Genomic DNA, 25,001 nt, shown 5'->3' with positions numbered 1-25,001 from the left:
TTTATTTTTCGGTTGATTGAGCGGTGGGAGGTCTTATTTTTTGCGGGACGTACTGTAGTTTTTATTGGTACCATTTTTTACCATAAAGAGTGATCAAAAAGTTGTATTTCATTTTTTTTTGAACAGCTAAAGTGACAAAAAAAACTGCAATTTTGGTGGTTTAAATTACTTAAATTTTTTATGGTGTTCCCCCGTGCGAGTTAAATAATGGTATATTGTAATAGTTTGACCTTTTACAGACGTAGCGATACCAATTTTGTTTATTTTTTTACATTACTTTAGAAGAAAAATGGTAAAAAGTGTTTTTTTTTACTTTAAACTTTTTTCTTTCTCACTACTAATAACTTTAATTCTTCTACACATTTTATTAGTCCCTCTTGGGGACTTGAACCAGCGATCATTGGATCGCTGGTAAAATATACTGCAATACTAATGTATTGCAGTATATTGTTATTCTTACAGGCTTCTGTAACCGCACGATCGCTGTTCCTGTCCGTTAGTCCTGGGTGTCAGCTGTAATACACAGCTGACACCCGCAGCGTATGGAGCGGGCTCAGCACGTGAGCCGGCTCCATACATCAACCCCCGCACCATGACGTGCTATTAAGTCATAGTGAGCAAAGGGGTTAATGCACAGCAGATGGTGTGACTATTGCAATTTTCCACTGGTATGCCATTTTAGTGCATATGTCGTGTCCAGTTTGTGCCACCGAAGACAAATAAAACGTTAAGCGGGTTCTCTCGGGTATGGCGATGCCATATATGTGGGCGCAAACCGCTGTTTGGGCACGCTGTGGGGCTCAGAAGGGAGGGAGTGCCATTTTGCTTTTGGAGTGCAGATTTTGCTTGGTAGTAGTTCTGTTTGGGGTTTTGCTGGTGTTTCAGTTTATAATATGGGGGCACATGTAGGCTGTGCGGAGTACATCAGGGCATAATAAGAGGGTATAATAATGCGGTAAATAAATAATAATTCATAGATATGTGGCCGGTGTCGCACTGATAAATGGCGCCCGATCTTATCCGATTTTGGAATACACTGCACATTTTGCATCGCCATATTCTGAGAGCCAGAACTTTTTAATTTTTTCACCACCGGAGCTGTGTGAGGTCTTATTTGTTGCGGGACAATCTGTACTTTTCAATGGTACCATTTTGGGGTACATGCGATTTTTTTTTTGATCACTTTTTATTCCATTTTTTTCCAAGCCGGGTAACCAAAAACAAGCAATTCTGACAATGTTTTTTAGTTTATTTTTTGCAGCGTTCACCGTGTGCTATAAATGACAGTTTTACTTTATTCTGGGGGTCGATACGATTACGGCGATGCCATATGTATATAGGTTCTTTTATGTTTTGCAGCGTTTGTGCAATAAAATCACTTTTTTATAAAATAATTTATTTTCTATGTCACCATACTCTGAGAGCAGTAACTTTTTTATTTTTTAGTCAAAAAAGCTATGTAAGGGCTTGTTTTTTGCGGGACGGGTTGTAGTTTTTATCGGTACTACTTTTGGGAACATGTGACTTTTTGATCACTTTTTATTCTCTATTTTGGGAGGGGTAGTGACCAAAAAATAGCGATTCTGGTGTCGTTTTTTATTGATTTTTTTTTGGGGTGTCCATCGTACGGGAAAAATAACATTATAGTTTTTTAGTTGGGATCGTTACGAACGCGGTGATACCAAATATGTGTACTTTTTTTAACGTGTTAATTTTTTTCCTATAATGAAAGTCTTATTATAAGAAAAAAAGCATTTTTTGTTTATATAACTTAGAACTTTTATTTTTACACTTTTTTTTAAACCTTTTTATTACTTTTTTACTTGTCCCACTAGGGGAGATTTAGACTTGCAGCTTTGATCGTTGCTAGAGTACATTACACTACCTATGTAGTGTAATGTGTTCTAATTGTCATTGTGACGTGACAGTCACACAGAGGCTTCCGTACATGGCAACCTGGAGGTCATTGACTGACCTCCAATTGCCACGACAAGCATCGGCAGCCCCCACAATCACACAGAGTTTTTTGCAGGAGGAAAATTCTGCCTCAAAAATAAATTTGGGATTTTGAGGCAGATTTTGACATTCCTGCACGCCGTTTGCTGCTATTTTCGCTGTTTTTCGCTGCATTTTTTGCTCGCGCCCATTGAGTGATAACGGGCAAAAAAACTCAGCGAAATACAATTTTTCTGCCTCCCATTGATGTCAATGGGATGTCAGAGGCGTAACCGTGCTAAGATAGGGCATGTCCGCCTCCGCCTCCCATTGATATCAATGGAAGGCATTTTCGGCCGGTTTTGAATGAGTCTTGCGGAGCCATTTCCACGCCAAAAAACTCGTCAAAATACTCTGTGTGAACAGGGCCTTAGAGTTTTTTGCGGCGTTTTTTACGGCACTTTTCAGAGCTCTTTTTCTATTCAATTCTAGTCAATGAAAAACGGCTCAAGAAGTGACATGCTCTTCTTTTTATGAGGCGTTTTTTTACGTGGCCGTTTTTAAATCAATCTGCAGATGTTTGGAGGCATTCAGCCGCCGATGTTTACGGCCCGAAAAACGGCTGAAAATAGGCTGTGTGAACATACACTTATCAGTCTTTCAGCTCCGTGCACCACGCGCTCTCTGGGGGATTCCCGGTCCCAGTTCTGTCATATGTTTGAGTTCTCCTCCCGGAGTGAGTGAATAACAGAAAGAATCTGTCTTTAGGATGAGTTTAGGATGATTTGTTGATAAGATTTTTACACACTGAGAACACTTTATCTGTCGCTTAAGTTGTAGGTGGAAGCGGAGCTAAGTCAGCACACGACCATGTCTGCTGCCATCAGGACACGTCCCCGAGATTCTAATCTTTCATATGACCCCAGGATCGCAGTTCTAGCTGTGACACAACCGGAGATATCGCCAGTTGAATACACAGTCGGGAGTGGAGCTGTATACTATGTGATCACTCTGTGTTGCTGGGCAGGGAAGGGGGAGAAGCTGTATGACGATTGGTCAGCATCATACAGAAAACATAACACCGCCCAGACTGAAAAGAAAGAGTCACCTCCTATTTGGCAAGTATGGCCACATTATAATATTTAGAAAAAAGCTCATAACTTTGCAAATAATAAACGTTTTTGAAAACAAATCACCCTGTAGTTATCAGCATCATAGCGCCTATTAGATTAGTTTGGAGATAGGGAATTGATAAACTAGTGATGGATTCTCTTTAAATAACTCATGCTACTGCAGTTTAGGTACTCTATGAGTGATTGGCTCATTACCTAGTAGAAAATGTTCTTTTCTTTCTGTACTAAAAACATTCTTCATCAGGCTGCACTCTGAATGTGCATATTAATTGTGGTATTGTTGTTGGTGAATCTGTAATTCTGCCTAAAATTATCTTCTGAAGTGCTATATAGAACTGGCACTCATATCAACCTTTCTATGGTGCTCAGATTTCTATCAAAAGTAATCTCCACCATTATTAGTTGGTGGCGGGGGAGGGGAATATTTCTCCAGAGGTCACCACATAACTCGAAGTCGGCCTTGACTTCACCCGATACATTTATAAAGCAATAACCCACATACTCAATTTATTGTAATCTATTATAGGAATGACCCCTACGATTATACAGAATTCCAAAGCCAGTGGTAAGAGAAGAAACGTGTATATTACTGAGCTTTAGATGTCAACCATAATCCAACACTGGTGATGTGATGTGATGTGTTTCAACCACTCACCTTAGACCAGATACTGTTCCACATACACCACAGATCATGAGGGTTGGCAGGTCCTTATTTCAGGAGGGGTTATTATCCAGGGGTAAGATGCATAGTGGGTGGTACAAGTGAAGAGAAGGGGCTCAGGTCCCATAAAGTTCTTGTTATGCCCGTTCCTTTATGTTTACTTTTCTCAGACTCCAGATAATCAGCTTCTGTGGACTGTTCTGTACCAGACTGAAGGAATTTTAGTATATTTATTTTAATGTTATTTTTTTAGAAGTAACAGGTGTCAGGAATTGACGATTTATTACCAGATCGTTCAGGGGATTTCACACCAAACAGAAAAGATGACACTGACACAATGAATAGATTAAAATAGGTTTTATTAATACCTATTATTACTACCTACCTAAACCATCCAGGACAAATTCTAGGATTTACTGCAAACAACGGATGTGAACCAGAGGAAGGCGAAACATAACCCCCATGTGGGGGAAAAAAAATTCCTTCCTGACCCCAAGTACTGGCGGTCGGCTACTCCCTGGTTCACTGCAGTGATAACACTGGATGGGGCCCTATTGCTAATACTTTTTTATATTTTGTTTTTTCTTAAACCCCAGATTCCCTCCCTCTCTGACCCCAGATGCACTCTAACCTCAGATGCTCTCCCTCCCTCCCTGACCTCAGATGCTCTCCCTCCCTGACCTCAGATGCCCTCACTGACTGGCGCGAGCCGGACGCCCTCCCTGACTGGCGCGAGCCGGACGCCCTCCCTGACTAGAGCGAGCCGGACGCCCTCCCTGACTGGCGCGAGCCGGACGCCTTCCCTGGCTGGCGCGAGCCGGACGCCCTCCCTGGCTGACGCGAGTCGGACGCCCTCCTTGACTGGCGCGAGCCGGACGCCCTCCCTGACTGGGGCAGGCCGTACGCCCTCCCTGGCTAACGGGGGCCAGACGCCCTCACTGGCTGACGCGGGCCGGACGCCCTCCCTGGCTGACGCAAGCCGGACGCCCTCCTTGACTGGCGCGAGCCGGATGCCCTCCCTGGCTGACGCGGGGCGGACGCCCTCCCTGACTGACGCGAGCCGCACGCCCTCCCTGACTGACGCGAGCCGCCTGCCCTCCCTGACTGACGCGAGCCGCACGCCCTCCCTGACTGACGCGAGCCCGATGCCCTCCTTACTGACGCGAGCCGCGCACCCTCCCTGACTGACGCGAGCCGCCTGCCCTCCCTGACTGACGCGAGCCGCACGCCCTCCCTGACTGACGCGAGCCCGATGCCCTCCTTACTGACGCGAGCCGCGCACCCTCCATGACTGACGCGAGCCGCACGCCCTCCCTGACGCGAGCCGCACGCCCTCCCTCTCTGTTGCCTGACGCCCTCCCTCTCTGTCGCCTGACGCCCTCCCTCTCTGTCGCCTGACGCGCTCCCTCTCTGTCGCCTGACGCCCTCCCTCTTTGTCGCCTGACGCCCTCCCTCTCTGTCGCCTGACGCCCTCCCTCTCTGTCGCCTGACGCCCTCCCTCTCTGTCGCCTGACGCCCTCCCTCTCTGTCGCCTGACGCCTTCCCTCTCTGTCGCCTGACGCGCTCCCTCTCTGTCGCCTGACGCCCTCCCTCTTTGTCGCCTGACGCCCTCCCTCTCTGTCGCCTGACGCCCTCCCTCTCTGTCGCCTGATGCCCTCCCTCTCTGTCGCCTGACGCCCTCCCTCTCTGTCGCCTGACGCTTTCCCTCTGTCGCCTGACGCCCTCCCTTTCTGTCGCCTGACGCCCTCCCTCTCTGTCGCCTGACGCCCTCCCTCTCTGTCGCCTGACGCCCTCCCTCTCTGTCGCCTGACGCCTTCCCTCTGTGTCGCCTGACGCCCTCCCTCTCTGTCGCCTGACGCCCTCCCTCTCTGTCGCCTGACGCCCTCCCTCTCTGTCGCCTGACGCCCTCCCTCTCTGTCGCCTGACGCCCTCCCTCTCTGTCGCCTGACGCTTTCCCTCTGTCGCCTGACGCCCTCCCTCTCTGTCGCCTGACGCCTTCCTTCTCTGTCGCTTGACGCCCTCCCTCTCTGTCGCCTGACGCCCTCCCTCTCCGTCGCCTGACTTCTTTCTAGACGCCCTCTCCCTGACCCCAGATGCCCGCCCTCCCTCCCTGACCCCAGATACCTCTCAGACCGCAGATTCCCTTACTCCTCTCATGAAGAACGACGCAATCCTGGCCCTTGCTCTTCTGAGAATCATGGCTGCTGGAATGCAGAACCAGGCGCAGCTTGGTGTTTCTTCCTCTTCAGCTAGATGAATGGTTCTTTCAGGTGTAATCTCCAATGTTGGCTCCTGTAAACAAAATGAAGTAATTTCAAAGGCTGTATGGTCTGTACACTGAACTCCCCCATGTGTAATGATTCTAGAGCCAAAACAGTGATAACAGCTATGTATGCAGGGTTACCCTAATGTATTTCTGTAGAGAAGCTAGTGCATCTCTATGCAGGGTTTGCTTTAGGGGTGTGCAGCTGCACATGTCGCGTCAACACTCCCCAGTAAATGTTGCTGCTAACATAGAGGCTGCCTCCATGCACTATTCCTTCTGCCTGCCGTCTTACTCTTGACAAGCTTCCAGTGTCCGACTAAACTACAACTAGGAGGACTGCAGAACCTTTTGTGATATCAGTCATATGATTAAATTACTGCACCAGTGGCGTAACTACCGCCGTAGCAGCAGTAGCGGCTGCTATGGGGCCCGCGGCATGGGGGGGGCCCATGTCGCCCGCCGGCACGGGCCCCCACCATGGCCGGAGGCTCCGCTAGCAGCCGCTATGGCTGCTACAGTGGGACGCCACCGATGACTACGGCAGAGCAGGGAGGTATCTCCCCGCTCTGCCATTAAACAAAAGACACGAATCCCCTATCCACAGGATAGGGGATACATGTGTGATCGCTGGCAGCGATAGGGAGAACGGGGGACTGAAAGTCCCCTGAAGTTCTCCATCACAAACCTCAGACTTCCGAGGTTTGTGTCGGCAGCTCCGTAGAAATGAATGGAGCGCCGGTCACGCTTGTGCGCATGCGTGACCAGCGCTCCTTTCATTTTTAGTGAGCTGCCGACACAGACGCCGGAAGTCCGAGGTTAGTCTTGAAAAACTCGGGGGACTTTCGGTCCCCCGTTCTCCCTATCGCTGCCAGCGATCACACATGTATCCCTTATCCTGTGGATAGGGGATACATGTCTTTTTGTCAGACACGCTGTAGGTCGCATTTTTTGGGAGGGGGGACGCTGTATGGCGTTCCCTACAGGGGGGGCGCTGTATGGCGTTCCCTACAGGGGGGGGGGGGCGCTTTATGTCGTTCCCTACAGTGGGGGGCTCTGTATGGCATTCCCTACAGGGGGGGCGCTGTATGGCGTTCCCTACAGGGGGGGGGCTCTGTATGGCGTTCTCTACAGGGGGGGCTGTATGGCGTTACCTACGGGGGGGCTGTACGCCATACAGCCCCCCCTGTAGGGAAAGCCATACAGCCCCCTCTGTAGATAACGCCATACAGCCCCCTGTAGATAACGACATACAGCCCCCTCGGTAGATAACGCCATACAGGCCCCTGTAGATAACCCCATACAGCCCTCTGTAGATAGTACCATACAACCCCCTGTAGAGAACGCCATACAGCCCCCCTGTAGATAATGCCATACAGCCCCCCCTGTAGAGAACGCCATACAGTCCCCTCTGTAGATAACCCCATACAGCCCCCTGTAGATAACGCCATACAGCCCCCCTGTAGATAACGCCATACAGCCCCCCTGTAGATAACGCCATACAGCCCCCTGTAGATAACGCCATACAGCCCCCTGTAGATAACCCCATACAGCCCCTGTAGATAACGCCATACAGCCCCCCCTGTAGATAACCCCATACAGCCCACTGTAGATAACGCCATACAGCCCCCTCTGTAGATAACGCCATACAGCCCCCTGTAGATAACGCCATACAGCCACCTGTAGATAACGCCATACAGACCCCCTTGTAGATAACACCATACAGCCCCCTCTGTAGATATCTACAAAGGGGGCTGTATGGCGTTATCTACAGGGGGCTGTATGGCGTTATCTACAGAGGGGACTGTATGGCGTTCTCTACAGGGGGGGATGTATGGCGTTATCTACAGAGGGGGCTGTATGGCGTTATCTACAGGGGGGTTGTATGGCGTTATCTACAGGGGGGGCTGTATGGCGTTATCTATAGTGGGGCTGTATGGCGTTATCTACAGAGGGGGCTGTATGGCGTTATCTACAGGGGGGTTGTATCTCGTTATCTATGGGGGGGGCTGCAAAAAAGGCACTATCTACAAGGGGGGGGTTGTGTGACACCCAGGGGAGGGGGGGCCCCAGTCAAAAGTTTGCTATGGGGCCCAGTCTTTCCTAGTTACGCCCCTGTACTGCACCCAAGCACCGCAAAGTAGAACAGAAAAACTGATAAGTAGTGATCTATTCAGAGGGATCTGTAATTCAGCCATCTTAGTTGTAACCCAGATTTCCAACTTTATTATATTGAAGAATATTCTAAGTATTCTAAGCAATTTTAATGAATTAAAATCGTCCATAAACAGCACCTGTGTGTGTATTTATAGTGGCATTTCTGTAGGTTTATGGGAGTGGCAATTGCTAATTAAGGAAGCGATTCCCATAATAACAATATATTAGGAAATTATTCAGTCCATTTTATAAACGTGCAGAACGCTGAGCTATTTATACTAATATTTCAAAGAAAGCAAAATAAAAACTTCTACACTAGAGAGAATCAGAAGCTTATTTATTCAGCTATGCAAATCAAATTCACTATATAACAGCCACTATCACTTATCGCTCTGCACTCGCATTTCACTCCTGAGCGCCGCGGCATTTTTTCCCTGTGTTCAGTGCTGAACACAAGTTTCTGATGCTGGGCAGTATCAGAGCCTAGTGCCGCAGAGCCTGGAGGTGAAGAAGACCCGGCAAAGAAGAAAAAGTAAATGCAGTGGTCTGGTTTGTGGTCTGACTTTATTTTTGGTGTGTTTTGGGATCTAAATTTAGTTTGGGTTAAAGTCTGAATTCGTTTTGGGGTTAGGTCTGAATTTATATTTGCGTCAGCCTAGGGGTCTGAATTAATTTTTGGGCTTGGTCAGGGTTCTGAATTACCTGGGGTCCTGGTCTGGTTTTTGGAATTTATTTAGGGGTCTTAAAGGGGTTTTCCCATCAGAGACATTTATGACATATCTACAGGATATGTTATAAATGTCAGATAGATACGGGTCCCTCTTCTGGGACCATCACCTTTCTCTAGAACAGGGCCCCCTAAACCCTGTTCTACCGCTCTGTTTAGTGGCTGAAGCAGGAGATTTCCGACCATGAAGAAGAAATCAGCATAGTTCTCGTAAGTCCCATAGAAATGAGTGGTAGTTACAGAAACAGCGTAGCTCGCATTCTACGCTGCTTCCATAACTGCCATTCACTACTATGGGACTTACGGAAGCACTGTAGCTCAGCGAGCTACGCTGTTTTCGTGAGTCCCAACCAAATAGTCAGGAAGTGGCCGGAAGGCAGCGGGAGCAGAAAAAGGTAGAACAGAGTTTAGGGGGCCCCGTTCTAGAGACATGTCATAAATGTCCATCATAGGAAAACCCCTTTAATTAATTTAGGTGTCAGGGTTCTCAATTAATTTTGGAGTCTGGTTTGACTCGGCCATTTTGATCTTTCTTCCAGCTACAGCGTTCACCATATAGGGTAAATATTTGTATTTTTTTATGGTTCGGGCATTTTGGACGTTGGGATAACTGTTGTATTTGTTTATTTGTTTGTGTATTTATTTTTATATGTGATATAGGAAAAGGGGGGTGATTTAAATTTTTATATTTTTAAGTATTAATTTTTTTAGCCCCCCTAGGGGACTTGAACCTGCGATCATTAGATCGCTTATGCCACAGACTGCACTCACAGTATTGAAATCTATTGCAAATCAGATCAGTGCATTGCTTGATTGCATCAGTGCAAATCTTCCTATAGCAGGACTAGGAGCGTTTACAAGGTTCCCGGCTACTATAGGAACACACCGGCTCCCGCGATCTCACCCCATGGGAGACGGTGACCAGCCACAAACGGAAAGGGAAAAACCCTTCAGATGCTGGTGGTCACATCTGACCCCAGCATCTGAGGCAGTGGCGTAACTACCGCTATAGCAGCCGTAGCGGGGATCTGAGGGGTTAAATGCTTGAAATCAGAGATGTCTCTGATAGCAAGCATTGCCACTGGGTCCCTGGTGTGTAACACAACAGAGACCCAGAAGCTATGGCGCCAGCTGGGCTTCAAAGCATGCGCCATTTTTAAATACCCTGTCCCGACATAAAAAGACAGTACAGCGACGGGAAAGGTTAAATCTGAGGCCGGCCCGTCTATAAGCTGGGGAGTCTATGAAACCTAAAACTACACATTGAAATGTAACAGATAATGTTCAGAATGAGTAAATGCTGAGTGTGATATGTAAGGAATCTGTCAGAGACATTGTGAGCGCTAATTCCAGTAATAACTACATTTCTGGTTTTAATATAATGTGAATATAAAGAATTTAATCTTCATGAAGTAATACCATTATCTGCTGACATCACTTACATCTTCCGGGATCATCATGCCGTCGTCCAGCTTCATGTAGATCGGCTACAACAGAACAGGGAAGAATTAATTTTTCTGGGTTATATAATAATGTTCTATATAATCTCCTATTTTTCTTGTGAATGCCATGTTCACCCATTTCAGATTCCTTCTCACACTCTGCTGTCAGTACTGAATGATCCCGCATGTAGATTTATCTATGGAAAACTCCTTCTGAACGATATTCTGCCGAACTATAGACCCTCTTGTTGGGCTCTGAGATGTTTAATGTTATTCTGTGCTGTGGTTGAGGTTTATATGTCATGTCTATCTTGTAATAGTAACAGTGAGGCTCTTACCCCGTCCTCAGCATCTTCTTCTGCATCTTTATCCTTATACAAGGAAAGAAATAAAATATAATTCTACCATATTATTTTCTTATCATTCTTTTATATATCTGTGGTGGAGGAGGGGGGATTTGTGCTGGTAAAAACAGTTACAGTGATAAATCTACTTTTCAGCTGTTGGAAAGAAAGGCCAACCCGGGCCACAGGACATAGGAGGAGGCCACATGATCGGGGTCATAGGAGGAGAGAGGTTATGGGGTGGAGGCTGAGGATTATAGTGGCACGAAGGCAGTGCCTGCGCCATTAGGAGGAGAAGCACACACAGGTGAAGTTTTCCGCCCACCCTCACTATTTGTTTTATCATTTTTTTATGCTGCGTTTCGTTCATGGCAGTGGTTGGCAGGTTGGAGGTCCTTGGAGATGGTGTTAAATTGGTGGGGGAGGAACTCATCGTGGGTATGGTCCTTCCCAAATTGTGCAATATGGAGGCTCCGGCTATTTTTGGGCTCCTGCTGGGTGGTGTCCCTGGGAGCAAGGTTGAATTATTGGCCATCTGCAGTTGGATACGCTGCCCCTGAGCCTGTGGGGAATCGGCTGGGGGTAAATACTGCACTTATCGGCAGAGTGGCTGAGCAGATACCCTACTTAGCTCCAAGGATCTCTTTGCTCGGAATGTTTGTTATTAATGTTGATAATGTTGATTATTTATATTTGATGGTAATATTTTTATTAGTTATTGTTTGTCAATAAAATGGCTGCTGTGGCCAACCTTATCCAATCATGAGTCTGTCCTTATTGAGGGAAATAGGAGTACAAGGATGGGATTGGGTGGTTGGCCTCAGTAGGGGGTTTAGAAGGATTTACTAGGAGCGAACTCTATCATCCCTCAGTCATGGAATAGGGGCTTCTATTTGATATATACAGTTAGGTCCAGACTTATTTGGCGGTGACAGAAGTTTTGGCATTTTAGCTGTTTACCAAAACATATTGAATATACAGTTATATAATCAATATGGGTTTAAAGTGCAGACTCTCAGCTTTAATTTGAGTGTATTCACATCCTAATTTGAGGAAGGGTTTAGAAATTACAGCTCTTTAATATGTAGCTGCCTCTTTTTCAAGGGACCATAGGTAATTGGACAATAATCTCAAAAGTTATTTAATGGGCAGCATGCACTATTCCCTCGTTATTCCATCATCAATTAAGCAATAAAAAGGTCTGGAGTTGATTCAGGTGTGGTATTTGCATTTGGAAGCAGTTGCTGTGAACCCACAACATGAGGTCAAAGGAGCTCTTAATGCAAGTTAAACAGACCGTTAGGCGGACAAAAATGAAGAAATCCATCCGAGAGATAGCACAAATGTTAGGAGTGGCCAAATCAACAGTTTGGTACATTCTTGAAAAAAAAAAGAGCGTACTGGTGATCTCGTGAACTCCAAAAGGCCTGGACGTTCACAGAAGACAACAGTGGTGGATGATCGCAGAATCCTTTCCCTGGTGAAGAAAACCCCCTCCACAACACCTACCCTGTGAAGTACACTCTCCTGGAAGTAGGTGTATCAGTATCTAAGTCTACCATAAAGACAAGACTTCATGAGAGCAAATACAGACTGTTCACCAATAGGTGCAAACCATTAATCACCCACAAAAATAGAAAAGCCAGATTAGACTTTGCCAAACATGTAAAGAAGCCAGCCCAGTTCTGGAACAGCATTCTTTCGACAGATGAGACTAAGATCAACCTGTACCAGAATGATGGGAGGAAGAAAGTATGGAGAAGGCTTGGAACGGCTCATGATCCAAAGCACACCACATCCTCTGTAAAACATGGTGGAGGCAGTGTGATGGCATGGGCATGCATGGCTGCCAAAAGGCACTGGGTCACTAGTGTTTATTGATGATGTGACTGAAGACAGAAGCATCCGGATGAATTCTGTATTGTTCAGGGATATACTTTCTGCTCAGATTCAACCAAATGCAGCAAGGTTTATTGGACGTCGCTTCACATTACAGATGGACAATGATCCAAAACTTACTGCGAAAGCAACCCAGGAGTTTTTTTTAAGACAAAGAAGTGGAATATTCTGCAATGGCCAAGTCAATCACCAGATCTCATCCCTATCGAGCATGCATTTCACTTGCTTAAGCGAAAACTTAAGGCAGGAAGACTCACAAACAAGCAACAACTGAAGACGCTGCAGTAAAGGCCTGGCAAAGCATCACAAAGGAGGAAACCCAGCGTTTGGTGATGTCCATGCGTTCCAGACTTCAGGCAGTCATTGCCTGCAAAGGATTCTCTACAAAGTATTTAACAAAAAACATTTTATTTATGGTTAGGTTAATTTGTCCAATTACCTTTGAGCCCCTGAAATGAGGAGTCTGTTTAGAAAAATGGTTGCAATTCCTAAACGTTTCACAGGATATTTTTGTTCAACCACTTGAATTAAACCTGAAAGTCTACACTTCAATTGCATCTCAGTTGTTTCATTTCAAATCCAATGTAAAACATGCAGAGCGCAAATCATGAATGAAGATTGTGTCACTGTCCAAATAGTTCTGGACCTAACTGCATATATGTATCTCTACAGATATTCTGTGTGTTAAAAGGATGGTCTGTTGATATCACTTACATAGTACTCGGTGATCTTCAGTCCTTTGTCTCTCATCTGTAAATAAATTCAATAGAATACTTAAAATAAATTGATCATTGTCGTTTTGATCTAGTGCAGCTCTAGAGAAGTTCCTGGAAAATTAAAGTGTACCTAAATGTTCAACAAACTCCTGACATGTCATAGTGACAGGTCATAAGTTTTAATTGGTGGGGGTCCGAGCATTGAGACCCCCACCAATAGCTAAAACAAAGCAGCAGAAGCGCTCGTGTGAGCGCTTAGCTATGTAGTTTTTATTCGGCTTTTTTCGGAAATTGATGTAGCGAAGTACGAGCTTGATAGAGAATCTATGAGCCTGTACTCCGCTACGTCGGTTTTCAATGGTTAGGAAGATTTTATGATTTTCCAAGAAATGAGGCTCTTACCTTCTCCATGGTAAATTCCTCCACTTGTATATCCTTGGAGAACTAGAAAGATAACATTGTATAAAGCCTTTCAAAAGGAATGTTTTTTTTTTTAAAAAATTTAATAAAGTCAATCAGTGTGTTTTGTGCAACTTTATAATTAGTTTTTATTCAAAATTATTTTAACTTTTTAAGATACAGCTGCTCTGTATGCTGTATACAGAGCGGCTGTATCTTATGTTTGTGTGTGTGCGTATGTGTTAGAGATGTCACGATACCAGAATTTGGACTTCGACACTGATACTTCATTTAGTATTGCGATTTCTATACCAATTCGATACTTTGCCAACAGTAATAAAAAAAAAAAGTTCTTCCGTTTTCTGATGTGAGGCGCGAAGTGTGATGAATTTTAAATGTGACTCACATTAATAGTAATTAACCTAATCATGTTTCTCAGTCATAATGGGTTAATGTGTAAGGTACATGATGGGGTTAATTACAATTAATGTGAGGCACATGGAGGTTAAATTCATCACACCTCGTGCCCCACAATAAGTGAAAAAAGCAGTGTTTATTTTATTTTTTTACAGCGTACACATCACAAATGATGAAAAAAAATTGTTGTGATGGTTATTACGGCCGCGCCAATACTGAATATGTATATCTTTTATGTATTGAGACTTATTTTAATGTTTATTGCAAAAAAGGTGTATGTGTATTTTTTTTAAATTTAACATTACTTTGTGTTTTTACTTTATTTTTAAACTTTAATGTACTGGTATATTTCTATATGGCAGTACATTAGCCTGTTTACTGATAGTACACAGGCAGTTGTTAGGACATACCTGTCTGCCCATATATGGTATGTCCCTCAATCGCGTCACAGGAATTCCCTGTGACGCGATCCAAGGGGCATCCCCCCTTCTCACTTCCTCTTGAATGCTGCGTTCAGCTTTGATCGCAGCATTCAGGGGAATAGCAGTGGAAATTAGAGGTTTTTCTGATCTCCGCCGTTATAGAGCGGGGCTGCGGCTGTGTAATACAGCCATTGCCCCGTTCCTGACAGTAAGTGCGTGCGCAGTCAGCATGAGGTGATGCGGCTGGCGCTGCACTAATGAGCGGCGGTTCAAGCACTGAGAACAGAACATGGGGGTGTTTTGCAGTGCGCCCGCCATGTTCTGTCTTCAGTGCTGCCGCTCATTAGTGTAGCGCTGGCCGCATCACATTGTCCTCATGGCGCGCACTTGTCAGGACTCGGGAGCAGGCAATGGCTGTATTACACAGTTGCAGCCCCACTCTCATACAGTCATACAGCTAAGTATCGAAATACATGAAATAACGGTATTGAACAGTATCGAAGTTTCGATGCATCGTGCATCCCTAGTGTGAATTTTTTAGGTTTGTAGAACTGTGACATTGGGTAAACGCAGCCCGCGCATGCGCAAATGGGCTGGAACGCAAGTTTCGATCCGGCGCATGCGCATTGGTGATTTACTCACCGCTTGCGTTACATAGACTCTATTTCCGGTCTTGGCGCCATCTTTGAGCATGCGCAGTAGGCGCGCGCTAACGCTGCTGTCTCAAGGTGTGCAACAAATTGGTAATGTATGATTTCCTATGTGATTTACATATAACTATATCTTGTAGATTGGCCTCTGCAGCTTTCATTGATTAGCCTAATTGCTAATTAAAGCACAGTAGATTGTTTTTACATATTTTGTATCCACGTACATTGCACCTGATATATGAAAGTACGATTGTACTTATGCACTTTGTAAAACTGTTCCATAATATGGGTTGAAAGTTCTATGTATACACTTGATTTTTGTAAATTGTACATCAATTGGTTTTATGTTAATTATTGGATGTACTTCCTATTTGTACCTGACAATGTGTGTAGTGTTGTACAGCTTGAGAAAGGTTCTGTGACGAACCCCGAAACGTCGCTGCTCACTTGAAGTGAATAAATCCACCCTTTTTTCATCTATCTGGAAGTCCTGGTGCCGTTATTTTGTCCTATGGTTCTTATGTATTCAAGTTTGGGAACTGATTCATCCTCTGGTAACGTGCACATGGCCTAATATAGAGCTGCGTGGAGTGCTGTGTTCATCTACAATTGCAGGGTGATTAAATAAGAGAAAAGCACTGCTGGGAGAGTGTGAGAAAGCAAGAGTGTGAAGACTGGTCTGCTGCTGAACAGACCTGATATTTACAGAGGGGTGAGAGCTAACCCCTGCAAAGGGCTGGACTGCGTGCTTTATACTTGAACTTTTATTACTTGAAACGTTTCTTTCTGTTCTAAGCTTTGTGTATGCTGATGAAACAAGATTCCTTTGTGTTTATTGCACTTTGCTGCTTGAAAGAGAAATAAAGCTTCTAAGTCCTGTTTAACAAGAATACTGCGCTCAGTGTCGCTTTGCCTAACAACATTCCCCAAACTGCTACAATAGGTATATGTGTATGTACATATATTTCTATGTGACGGTGTATATATATGTATATATACATACATACACATATAATATATATATATATATATATATATATACACACACACACACACACACACACATATATTATATATGTATATATCTCTAGCAATGAGAAAGGCCCCATGGAGTAGGGCTGAAACGTCGCAAGGGGTGATTAAAGTGATCCTATTTTTCACTACAACTGGAGTGCTGTCTCGTATTTTGGAGTGGGCTATATACATACATATATATATATATATATACATATACACACACACATGTATATATGTGTGTGTATATATTTATACATATAATATATATATAGTGTGTGTGTAGGGTTGAAATTTATTCTGGTTAGGTTTTTTTCTGTGGACTTACAGATGTTCTGTGTAATAATAGGATCATCTGCTGATATAACTTACATAGTCCTCTGCTTTCTTCAGGATGTGCGCCATAACGTGGAGTGGTGGAGGCTACAATAGAACAGTTTGTATTTAGTTTTCTTTTTTAACTTAACAAATGTTTTATAATTAATGAATTAAAACTTGATTCATTTCCATTTATTAAAATTTTAGAGACATTCCAAGAGAATTCTAAAAATATCAATCCACACCTAGTGGTGTAGCTATAGTAGTCGCAGCGGTCGCAGTTGCACAGGACCCCCTTACCACTGTCCACTGTGTAGACCCAGCAATGCACCCGCATCTATCTGATATTTATGACATATCCTCTGGATATGACATAAATGTCCCTGATAGGCAAACCCCTTTAAATGATGAGCGCCACAAACGTAAACGTCACAACTGCAGCCTGCAGGGGAGTCTGGGAGCACTTCCATCAACGTCAGCCCTCCCCCAGCTGCACCATCATCTCCCCCATGTGATCTCTTCATCTTTGTGCAGCATGAATTAGGAGGAACTCTGTGTTACTGTGCTAGGCCAATGTAATGACGTCATGTCATCGCTACAACACAGATCTCAGCCTTAGCGGTGCAGGGGTGGCTAGGGACTTTACTGTAAGGGCTGGAAGAGGGTGGCATGTACTACCAGAGGCACAGGACAGAAAAGAACTGGACAGGCAGGAGCCATTCCTTCTCTGCAGGACAGGCAGCAGGAGTTAGGAGGTGCTCTGTGTTACTGTGCTAGGCCAATGTAATGGCGTCATGTCATCGGCTACAACACAGATCTCAGCCTTAGCGGTGCAGGGGTGGCTAGGAACTTTACTGTAAGGGCTGGCGGAGGGTGGAATGTACTGCCAGAGGCACAGGACAGAAAAGAACTGGACAGGCAGGAGCCATTCCTTCTCTGCAGGACAGGCAGCAGGAGTTAGGAGGAGCTCTGTGTTACTGTGCTAGGCCAATGTAATGACGTCATGTCATCAGCTACAACACAGATCTCAGCCTTAGCGGTGCAGGGGTGGCTAGGGACTTTACTGTAAGGGCTGGCGGAGGGTGGCATGTACTGCCAGAGTCACAGAAAAGAACTGGACAGGCAGGAGCAATTCATTCTCTGCCGGGCAGCAGGAGATAAACTCGGAGGAGTCACAGACACAACAGGGGGCGCTCTGATTCTGGGTGCAGGTAGACTAGCCCCTGCCCTGGCTCCACTAGAGAAATCTCTTAGTGCCCATTATGACTAGATATTATGGCTCTCTATTCAGTATTATATGGTTGAAAACCTGGACATTTCTGCAGACTTGCCCCTGTAGAAAAAGGATATATGATAGACCAGTTTAGCACTTGCCAGTTTCTATAGGGGCTAGTCTGTGTAGAAATGGCACCATTTATATCACATAGACCACTCAGAACATGTAAGAGGTTTTATATGTAATTTACAATATTGCACAAGAAGTGCATTCAATTCTACACGGATTTCCCTTTGTAGAAAAAGGTTTATCATATACCAGTTTCTATAAGGACTGGTCTGTATAGAAATGTATATGTTCTGTCCATCATTTTATATCACATGGAGCTCAGTACACGTGTATACAGACTAGCTCCTATAGAAACCTGTACTACATGTGCTGAGCTTTATCTGGTATAAAACGGCTGACAACAAATGCATTTCTATACAGATTTACCTTATAGAAAAAGTTGTCATGTGCCCGTAAAATTACAATTATGATGGGTACCCACCAGATTTACTGCCCAGGCACCTCAAACTGGCCCTGATAAAAGTTGCAGAAAGTGCTGGTTTCCTTATTATACTGAACATATGATATTATTTTATAATGGATAAAATATAAATGTAACCGGTATGAATCTAGTGTAAGGAATGATATAAAGAATAAAGCTGTAACAGTGAGGTGATTCTCTTAGGATGCAGAACATTACTACCGATGTCACTGGGATTACCAGAGAAGATCTATTACTTCATGGCTGCAGAGAAATGGAGGGGCATGGTGGAGTTTTGTTATTTCCAGGACACGATTTACATAATTCTGTCCTTCTCTTCTTCATATTCTGCAGTATAGGATACTATAGAATGTAAAGGGCAGCGTACACTGGAATACTTACATATAAAAGTACTCCGTGGTCAGTAGAACGGCTAATATTTGGAACAATATGTAGGGTAGAAGTGAATTTCTCTTTTAGGACTGCCTTACTATACTGATGTGGTATGTGGTCAGTGATAAAGTGTCCAGTGCTGCAATATATATAAACTATACACTGAAATGCAGACATAAAAGACTCTGACACTGACAGTATTGGTGAAGCAGGCCAGCAGTGCTGATGCCATCATGGTAGGTACGTCCATGGTTCCATCTTTCTCTTGCCGGCGCTCCATGTCTTCTGCTCTAGCTGGCAGTCCGTGTGTCACTGGCTTCTGAAAACACAGATAGTATATAAAGATATTTACACATGGAGAAATATGTAGTGTTCTTATATGTGGAGTGCAAGGAGGGAGTCATTCCTACATTGGGCACTAAAGGCTCATGCACACGACCGTTGTGCCACTCAGGCCGTTTTTGAAAGGATCCGAGTGACACCCGATAGTCTTCACGGACCCATTCACTATAACAGGTGAATCGGGTCCATGAAAAATGGTCGGAGTCTCTGATCCGATGAAAAATAGATGAACATGTCCTATCTTTCCTCGGATCACTGACGGGACTCGGACGGCACACTCGGTCGTGTGCATGAGGTGTAAGATCTGGAGCTTCATCTTCTACATTACAGTCGGGTCTTCAGTCTCCCTTCAGGACTGTGTCACTTGTAAAAGAATAAAGTTCTGTGCAGACCTGGCAGAGCTGTACTATATCTCCACCAACAACCCTGCCGCAGGATCCATGTGTGGTGTGGATAGTTCTAGAAAATGCTACTAGTACTATTTCTATTATCTTTTTATTATAACATGTAAAAACATAGGGTGAAATTCAACAGCTTTTCTACACCAATTATTTAGTGTGGTTATATAAATTATACATTGAAAATGAAGTAATAAAAGACACTGACAGTAAGGCCATGTTCACACAGGGCGGATACGCTGCGTAAAAGTACACAGCATATCCGCCCTGGAACCTGCAGGGAATTCCAGCCGAAAAAACACACCAAATTGTGGTGCAGTTTTTCAGGCGTAATGTCCACTGCAGAAAAAAAAACCACTTATACTTAAAGAGGCTCTGTCACCAGATTTTGCAACCCCTATCTGCTATTGCAGCAGATCGGCGCTGCAATGTAGATTACAGTAACGTTTTTATTTTTTAAAAACGAGCATTTTTGGCCAAGTTATGACCATTTTTGTAGTTATGCAAATGAGGCTTGCAAAAGTCCAAGTGGGTGTGTTTAAAAGTAAAAGTCCAAGTGGGCGTGTATTATGTGCGTACATCGGGGCGTTTTTAATACTTTTACTAGCTGGCCGTTCTGATGAGAAGTATCATCCACTTCTCTTCAGAACACCCAGCTTCTGGCAGTGCAGATCTGTGACGTCACTCACAGGTCCTGCATCGTGTCGGACACATCGGCACCAGAGGCTTCAGTTGATTCTGCAGCAGCCTCAGCGTTAGCAGGTAAGTCAATGTAGCTACTTACCTGCAAACGCTGATGCTGCTGCAGAATCAACTGTAGCCTCAGGTGCCGATGTGTCCTCGCTCGTCTGACACAATGCAGGACCTGTGAGTGACGTCACAGCGTGATCAGGCAGAAGCTGGGCGTTCTGAAGAGAAGTGGATGATACTTCTCGTCAGAACGCTCAGCTAGTAAAAGTATTAAAAACGCCCCGATGTACACACATAATACACGCCCACTTGGACTTTTACTTTTAAACACACCCACTTGGACTTTTGCAAGCCTCATTTGCATAACTACAAAAATGGTCATAACTTGGCCAAAAATGCTCGTTTTTTAAAAATAAAAACGTTACTGTAATCTACATTGCAGCGCCTATCTGCTACAATAGCAGATAGGGGTTGCAAAATCTGGTGACAGAGCCTCTTTAAAGGGAACCTGTCACCAGCATTTCACCTATTGAACTTTACTTATCCCTCACTGGCCGCTGCAATAAAAAGTTCATTGCCGTATTCCCCTCTCCTAAACTCCTCCTCCGACTGTAAATAACGGTCTGAAAACATTTTGCGCCTTTTATCGTAATAATCCGATGTCCCGTTGTACGCACACACCAGAAGAGGACATCAATGCACAAGCGCGGGATTTTGTGTGATGGGGGAAGGCGTGGAGCTGTCAATCAAAAGTAAGGAGGCGGGGTAAACTCGGAAAGACTTGAGGAATGAAGGTTTGACTCTTTTCAAATGAAGATATGACTCTTTTATGCTCATTAGCATACAGCACAGGAACACTAAAAAAACTGAATATTAAAGCTATAGAGCTGACTAAGAAGACAATTATAGGTTATATAGAAATAATTTTTCACCTACTACCACTTGGTATTGCTGGTTTAATAGGTGAAATGCTGGTGACAGGTTCCCTTTAAGCCCGTTCTACATAGTTATGGCGACGCGTCCCCGTGTTGTCCTTGCAGTGCGGCCTCCTGGGATAAAGCTACAGCCCATGTGACCGCTGCAGCAGTCACATGAGATAAAACGTCACTCCAGGAGCCTGGCCTGGACGGACAATAAAAGAATGAGTCGCTATGACAACACCTGGGTGGTAAGTATAAACCTTATTATTCATTTTAAACGACAAAAAGCATTTTCTTTTTTCTGAATTGCACATTTTGTAACGGAATCCCATTGTTTCCGCCGCAAAAATTGAATTCAATGGGAAAACCCACAACAGAAAAGCAGCGGATCCAAAGCAGATTGACATGCTGGGGAATGAAAAAACCGCACCACAGGTCAATTTCAGAGTTTTTTTGGTGGATTTTTTACGCAACGTGTGGATGAGATTTGGTTACATCTCATCCACTTTGCTGCTACTGTATTATTCTGTGGATTTTACACAATGAAATACGTGGCATATAATCCGCAGTGTTTACACAGCGTGTGAACATACCCTTATAGTGAAGCCGGCCAGCAGTGCTGATGCCATCATGGTACTCATGTCGCCGGTGCCTTCTTTCTCTTGCCGGCGCTCCATGTCTTCTGCTCTAGCGGGCAGTCCGTGTGTCACTGGCTGCTGAACACACAGATAGTATATAAAGATATTTACACATGGAGAAATATGTAGTGTTCTTATATGTGGAGTGCAAGGAGGGAGTCATTCCTACACTGAGCACTAAGATCTGGAGCTTCATCTTCTACATTACAGTCGGGTCTTCAGTCTCTCTTCATGACAGTCACTTGTAAAAGAATAAAGTTCTGTGCAGACCTGGTAGATCTGAACTATCACTCCACCAACAACCCTGCCGCAGGATCCATGTGTGGTGTGGTTAGGAATAGAAATAGTACTAGTAGCATTTTCTAGAACTATTATCTTTTGATTATCACATGTAAAAACATAGGAGGAATTTAACAACTTTTCTACGCCTGTTATCTGGCGTAGAAAAATCGTAAACGGCTCAAAAGTGACAAAAATTTAGACTGTCGCGCCGTTTTCGACGCCCTTGACACTTTTTTAAAATAAACCTATGGCCCGACGCATTTATTATTATTTGTGCCAGAAACTGGCGTAAATTATAGCGTAAATGTAGCATGCGCCTCTTAAGAAATTTGTTGCATCTTACTCCGCTTGTTTCCTATTAGGACTGGAATGCCAGTCTTAATAAATTCTTCCCCCGCACAGTATTTACGGGTCATGTGCGCAGAACTGAATGGTATAGGACTGCTGCACTGGAAATCTACAGAGGCCCAAATAGTCTGCCAGTTCAAATTCTAACATGCTAAGCGGGTACAAGTGCCAGGTAATGCCCAGCCTCCAGCTATGACTATAAGCAATTTGTTTTCTATTTACATAATAAAAACTGGACCAATATAAAAGTTGCGTAATTTTTCAGATAATCTGTTCCAAAGTCACCATTGTAAGGCGTGAGACATATTAGGAGACTTTAACTCAGTATAAAAATGTGATTTTCTTTCTAACCCAACCTAATATTTGTACAGTTTTTCTGTGACCCCCCATATATGTAGGAAAATAGAAGATATGTTATTAACCCTTTTACGACATGTCACGTACATTTACGTCGCTGCTGCCAAGGGGTTAGCGCATTGTCGCGTAACTGTCCTTGACAGTGATGGAGCAGGCTCAGAAGCTGAGCCTGCTCCGTCACCAGCGGGTGTCAGCTGTATATCACAGCTGAAACTCTGCTGTAACGGCAGGAACTGGACTGTTGTCCAACCCTCGCTGATTAACTCCCTGAATGCTGCTGTCAATTGCGACCACAGCATTTAGATGGTTTCTACTCCATCGACACTGCTGTGACGCGATTGCGAGGGTGCCTATGGTTGTTATGGCAACCGGAGGCCTAACAATTGCCTCCTGGTTGCCAAGTAGAGAAGCCTATTAGGCCCAGCACACCCAAGAGATGGGACCTAATAAGCTTGCTGTCAGTATATGACTGACAGCTCTAAGGCCATGATCAGACGTGGCGGAATTTTTCAGCTGAAAATGTTGCTGCAGATTCTTTGCGAATTTGCAGCAACATTTTCATATTTGACAGGTAATTCAGACGTTGTGGATATCACAGCAGACTTGCTGCAGATTTCAGCCTTTGCAATGCAAATGCTGAGATCCGCAGTGAAAGTCAGCTTCTTCTCCGCAATGGAATGAGCATGCTGCGGAGGGAAGAATCTGCACCGCAGCCTAGTTTCCGCACAGTTATTTTCTGCAACTTCTGAGCTAAGTTTCCTAAAAATGTATAGAAAGACATGCAAAAAACGGCAGCTGCAGAATTTAACTGCGGACTGTCCACAGCAGAATTCAACAGCAATAACGCCACGTCTGAATGTGCCCTAATACTCTGCACTACTTGTGTACTGCAGTATATTAGAATAGCAATCAGGGCTTCAGGCCTTCAAGTCCTCTAGTGGGACAAAAAAAAAGTTACTAAAAATGTTGACTAAAAAAAAAAAAAAAAGTTTCACGTTACATAAACAAAAAAAGCATTTTTTTCCCATAATAAAACTTATATTACAGGAAAAAACTGAAAACATTAAAAAAGTACACATATTTGGTGTTGCCGCGTCCGTAACGACCCCAACTGTAAAAAAAAAATCCAGCACGGTGAACACCATAAACAATAATGCCAGTCACACTTTTTTGATCACCTCGCCTTCCCAGAAATTTTTTGATAAAATGATGAAAAAGTCGCATGTACCACAAAATGGTACTAATATAAACAACCGCTCGTTCCGCAAAAAGCAAGCCCTCACACAGCCTTTTTGACGCAAAAATAAGTTAGGGCTCTTAGAATATGGCAACCCAAACAATAAACGATAAAAAAAAAACGTGATTTTATCCGTGGTAACGCTGTAAAATATAAAAAAAACTATATACATTTGGTGTCGCCGTAATGGTAGCGACCCGCAAAATAATTTCAATATGTCATTTATAACGCATGATGCACGGCGTAAAAAAAAAAGAATAAAAAAAATAAATAAAATAAATAAAAAAAGAATAAAAAAATTGATTGTTTTTTGGTCACCCTGCTTCACAAAAAAATAAATAAATGATCAAAAAGTTGCATGTACCCCAAAATGGTACCAATGAAAACAGATTGTCCCGCAAAAAAATAAGCCCTCACACAGCTCAGTTGATGAAAAAATAAAAAAGTTCTGGCTCTCAGAAAATGTAGATACAAAATGTGCAGCGTGTGTTCCAAAAGGGGGTTAAAATCGGGCACCATTTATCAGTGTGACACTTGCCACACATCTGCATGTTATTATTCATTTACCGCATTATTATACCCTTTTATTATGCCCTGATTTACTCCGCACAGCTTACATATGCCCCCACATTGTAAACTGAAATACCAGTAAAGCCCCAAACAGAACTATTATCAAGAAAAATCTGGGCTCCAAAAGCCAAATGGCGCTCTCTCCCTTGTGAACCCTACAGTGTGCCCAAACATCAATTTACATCCTCATAAATGGCATCGCCATACCCGGGAGAGTCCGCTTAACGGTTTATGAGGTACTTGTCTTCAGTGGCACACAATGGGTAAAACATATTGTGCACTAAAATGGCATATCAGTAGAAAATGTACACTTTGCACCCTCCCCTGAGCATTGGTTCCTTCTTGATAAATGCCTTGAGGGGTGTCGTTTCCACTTCTTGGGGGTTTGTTTTACTATTTGACCTGAGAGTCCAGCAATTGTTGGCCAATGCTTCATAAAGCGCTAAAATGGCCTCGAATGCGCATGGTGCTTTTTCACTCCTGAACCCGGTCATATGTCCAGGCAAAATATTAGGGCAACAAACATGTAGAGTGTATCTAAAGCTAGGAAACACGGCATAATAATTAGAGAGCTGTCTTTTCAT

The sequence above is a fragment of the Rhinoderma darwinii genome, chromosome 5 (genome assembly GCF_050947455.1).
Source record: "Rhinoderma darwinii isolate aRhiDar2 chromosome 5, aRhiDar2.hap1, whole genome shotgun sequence".
Lineage (NCBI taxonomy): Eukaryota > Metazoa > Chordata > Amphibia > Anura > Rhinodermatidae > Rhinoderma > Rhinoderma darwinii.
This window is presented reverse-complemented; position numbering follows the sequence as displayed.